Below are 5,251 nucleotides of genomic sequence, written 5' to 3' on the forward strand. Positions count from 1 at the left end.
TACCTGTGTAGGATGTGGTCTGTGGTCAGCTGGTAAAGATGGACAGGCTGGAAAGACTGAAGGAATTCCTCAAGGCAGCTCAGCCTCTTTGGGACCAACAGTGATGCTTGGCTCACGAAATCACGATAGTTACGGTCTTTATATTGACCGATTTTACTTTGGCCAATGCCCTGCAGAAGCCACGGGGACCACAGCTGAGTGAGGATCACTCAAATGAAGGGAGGATTCAGACCGTGTTGGTAGCACTTTAGTGTACTTTGAAGGGAAATTTCCGGATCCAAGTCACGGCTGCTGCAAAATAGCAGGGGGTCACCCTGAGCTGAAAAAGCTCTTGCTGTAGGTAAGGAAGGTACTTACTTAGAGATGGGGAAGCCACAGCAAAAATCCAGGATGGTGCATTACTGTAATAAGGAAATGTGCCATTACATGGGGAAACCTGAACAGGACACACAGCCACACTTGGGAATTCAGAATGGCGCTTTGCAGAAATTACAGGTATTATGGCCTTAAATTTGGCCAGTTGTTTCAGCAGCTGTGCTCTTCCCAGCTCTATCCAAACTAAACCAACCCTTTTGTACATCTTGTCCTTGCTTTGGGACCTGCAGCAAGAAGGCAGGGACAGGCACCGCTGGCCAAAGGATGGGGGGGGGTGGGCAGGGAGACACTGGAGCCCTGTCCTACCACAGGGAGACATCGGTGCATGACAGCACAGCTGAGCCAGATGTGTGGGTGACCAGATGTGTGGGTGAAAAGTTGGAGGACAGAGGGTAAGTACGAGCTTCATCTATCTTCTGCCTTTTCTCTGTATGCGTTTGCAGCCACAGGAGAGTGACCACACTTGGACAGACTGTAAATCCATCCTGCTCAGCAGCCCCTCTGGTACTTACAAACCCACTGTTCCCATCCTCATTGCTGATTGCTGGGTGTCGGGTGGGAACAGTGCGGCAGCACCCAGCCTTGTGTCTCCCTGTTTACTTCTGAGGTCTCATAGGCAGAAGGGCTTATAAACATTTTACCACAGCGTGCAAGGAAAGGCAGACATAATCTAAAAATACAGGGAATAAAAATACGGCTTCCCCTGGGACCTGCCGTGGCTGCACGACTCAAAGCCCAGGCTGGCAGCCGAGGGGCTCTGGGCTTCACCCAACATCTCCTCTGCACGCCGCAGCTGGGATCAGCACGCACCAGACTGCCTGGCACTGTGAAGTTCACTGCTAGGTAGCTCTGGCTATCCCAGAGCTTGGGAGGACATGCAGCGGGAGAGGCAGGCAGCTGCCTGGAGGACAGCACAGAAGGTCCTGGTACAAGCCAGAGCCTGGGGTAGGTGAGACCCTGCAGCACCTGGCACATGAAGCTTGCTCATGCCACATGGCTCAGTGAGCAGCAGAGAGCTGCACGGGCTTGTGACAGTAATGATACAACTGAAACAGTATGCTTTAAAGAGTCATCTCTCAAATAGAAGTTACTGCGCTCAGTCCATGCAGTACTGGCTAAAAGTCAAAGCAGTGGTCAGCATGTTCGGCCTCATCTAAGAAGCTACAACTGACCTCTGTGTTCACAGACTCAGGCAAGTGCTTACAATCTGTACAGCTCACAAAAGCATAGAGTAGCTGTGGCTTGGGTCAGTTCCACGAGGAGCTGTGCTGGCATGGCGCAGGGAGGGAGGATGAGGGAGCCTGAGCTGACGTTGCACGCTGCCTCTCTGCTTGTTTTCAGAATAAAGAGAGACTCAGTCTTTGGAGATGCTAATTTATCCCTTTTCACAGTCAGTGAGTTTGCTTATGGCAATGGAAGGAAAACAAACAGTCAAACATCTTCAAGGTCTAGTGCATAAATGTACGAACACAGCTGCAGTCTGCATCGCAGTGGCTGCACGCCACGGCGGGGGCCGGGTTACAGTCTGTGCTGCAGATGGGTTGGGCTCATGGAGGTGGCCTGAACTCTCGCCAGCGCCTTTTCACATTTCCAGCGAACTAATTAAATAGTCATGAAGGTGGGATGATTTCTGACCCTGGGCATTGCTAGGTCATGGGAATCGTATCACCAGACCGCAGCGGTATCCACGATGACTGTTCAGAGTTCCCATTGCAACCTCCTCCTCTTCCTCCTTCTCCTGAACCTGTCAGCACCGACAGCAAAGGAGCAGGTGGGAGGCTTGGCTGTGCATGTACATTTTTAGCAATAAAAACATATGCACTTTCCAAGCTAGGCTTGAGTAGCAGCTCAAGTCTCTGCTCACACCTCCCAGCGAATGTGAGCTCGGGCAGCAGCAGAGCGATGGCCAAAGCAGACCAGGGGTGGGGACCTGCAGAGGTGAGGGTGGCTGCACAGCAAGAGCTGCGGTCACGCCCCTGCCTAGCAGGAGGGAATGATTTGGAGATAACACGAAAACTGATAAAGGACAGGTTTAAGAGGCAAATGTTTAAGGTGTCATGTTGTGAAACTCAGTAGGGGCAGGCACCAGCTGTACTGTGTTCACAGCAAAGGGCCCATCTCAGATCTTTTTCGGCAAAAAGTGATTGCCGGTGCACACAGCGTGAATGGCAGCCTCTCAACAAGAAGAGTTGCGCTGTGACAGCCACGGAGCAGGACTGCCTGGCAAGGACATGAAACTGCAATTCAGCCCCTGGCAGGACTGCCCTGCCATGCAGGAGGAGGAGGAAAGAGCCGTATGTGTCTGCTTCATTAGCACATCAAAAATACCACGTGTGATTAGGAGTGCTAAGGATGTGCTTGTGTCCCTGAAGAGTCAGCACCACTGTGGGATCACAGGGTTTGGCAGGACAAGATGAGAAGTGACAGCTGAAACCAGTTACAAAAATGTTACTGGTGTTCAGGGGGAAGCTTGGATAATGCAGGTCACTGGCATCCTCTGTTTTGCTATCATAACATTTTTCATACAGCGGCAACTCCATTTCTTCTCGTGTGGCATTAATAGTTCCCTGGTTTAAACTTCAAATAAAGTCTTGCTTTCTGCTTCTGATGGTCCTCCTGATAAAGTCTAAGGGGAGAAAATAGGAATCAACAGCTACCGCTCTTTCTTAGACGGGTTATTCCATCTTGGAGGTTGCTAAGGAGGATGCTCTCCCTCCATAGGATTCAATGACCAGAAACTGGAATAAAACTGGGACATGAACCAGACTATAACTGTAGAATAATGAATAATTCTGCTATTCCAAACCCATGAAACACAAAGAGAGAGTTTTTTAGCATATGAAAGACTCCAGGAAAATATATGCAGCCAGGCTGTTAACATTTGCAATGTTCCCTGCTCAGAACTGATTCCCAGGACTTGACTGAACAAGCTGACATCAGAAGAAGAGAGAGGAAGCAAGACTGGGATACAGCAGGAGCTCTAAAACTGCCTTGGAAGAGATCCAGAGCAAAGTAACTGTTTTTCAGGATCTGGGAGTGTAAAACTAAGCTCGGAGACCCCAAAGGCATCACAGAAAGCAGACACAGATGCTATCTTTTTTGTTTTACTTGTGGAGGAGAGATCGTATCCTCACCAGTGTTTCATGCTTTCCCACCAGTACAGCTCCATTGGCCATGAATGGAAGACCAAAGGCACAGAAACCTAACTGTAATAACCTCAATTACCACTTTTTTCTATTTTTCCCTACATCCTCTTTCTTCTGGTTCCCTAATACTCACTTTGTCTGCGTCATCTTCCCAGCCATAGGGCACGTAGTGTATTTTATCTGCAGCTGGCTGGTAGGATGATCTATGTAATCCCCCTTTCCCCAGCTGTTTTCAGGGCTGTTTTCCACCACATCATCTCATTCTCCAGTGAGCTAATCCACATAGCGTGTATCACCTCCCTTTTGGATAAGTTTCTCTTTAGACATTTATCAAGAAACTGGACTCGAGGAAATCCATTTGTGCAGGGACAGTCAGGCAGAAAGATGCATGTGTGAGATGTAAGATTCATGTACAGTACCAAGGAAAATCCCCGTACAACAGCCCCGCCTGCCTTGATAGCCCCTGTGGGCTCTCCCCCACTGCAGTGATGGCCATTTATAAGACCTTTCACCCCAACCCAGGCGTTCGTCTTTGTTTCCAGCCCTTTAAATCTGGTCAAGCCAAGCTGTTGAGCCCTGGAGAAAGCCTTTTCGGAGCTGCTTGTTAGCAGTGTTGCTGGTTAGTCCTCTGTGCTTATTGTATCTTACCCTTGAGACTGATTTAATACCTTGAAATGACGCTTGTAGCAAAAATAATCTGTCTCTGAAAGGTCCTCAGCCTCTGCCAGAATCCAGCTGCACTAGGTGGGTCAAACTCTGCAGCAGGGATAAAAATCCAAATTTATCGCCATTTAAGGACTGGAGGATAAAAGTTCTAAAGAAACTGAAGATATGTTGTCACACTATACACCGTATGGAAAAAACAGTCTCTATGACACAGAGTACTTAAGGGTAGTAATAAGAATGAGCAAATCAGGACAAAAAGATTTTAATAGGGACAGAACAGAAGGGCAGGTAAACAGGCATTAGTCTGCCAAGGTGAAGAAACGGTAAAATCTTGTGGGATTTCACAGGGATATGTTAAATTTATGCACTGAGGTTAATTCAGGGTTATCCAGAAAACAAGTTTAAATCCAGAAAAACTAATATCCAAAATTTTACTTGTAGCAATTAAAGCTTTGAGAACAAAATCCCTACTAAGGAAAGATCGGCAAGAGAATTTTTTAAACAGCATTGCTAATGAACGACACTGTTCTTCACGATAGTTTGTGTTGAAAGTGATAAATTGGGCCAGAAAAGTACATAGAGTGCTAACGAACAGCACAATAGGGAAAACAACAGGTTGTGTTCAGCAAAGAGCGTGGGATATGAATATTCAGAAATGGCCGGTTTCTGTACTCACTGACAGAGGAGGGCACTGCAGTTTGGGCCGGGCAGGATCTCCTGAGCCTCCCTGCACTTCCACCTTTAGGGCTGCTGTGTTTCTCCAACCACTGAAATATTTTCTTTTTTTTGTTTGTTTTTTGTTTTTTTTTTTTTTTGGTTTTGTTTTTTTGTTTGTTTGTTTGTTTGTTTTTTGTTTTTAATAGCATGCAATGTTCATTGCTGGATTAGGACACTCTCAGTGCCTAAAATCTCTCAACAGAAATGTTCCTTGGCTTCAAGGAATCTAAGGTAGAAACATCTTCATTTTGTATGTCAAGGCAGCTCTGGAAAGCTCCAAAGTGAACAGAAATGTTACATCTATCAATGTGGTTTCTATGCATTTTCCTGCATTTTCCTACGTTTTC

Source organism: Balearica regulorum, chromosome 16 (assembly GCF_011004875.1).
Source record: "Balearica regulorum gibbericeps isolate bBalReg1 chromosome 16, bBalReg1.pri, whole genome shotgun sequence".
NCBI lineage: Eukaryota > Metazoa > Chordata > Aves > Gruiformes > Gruidae > Balearica > Balearica regulorum.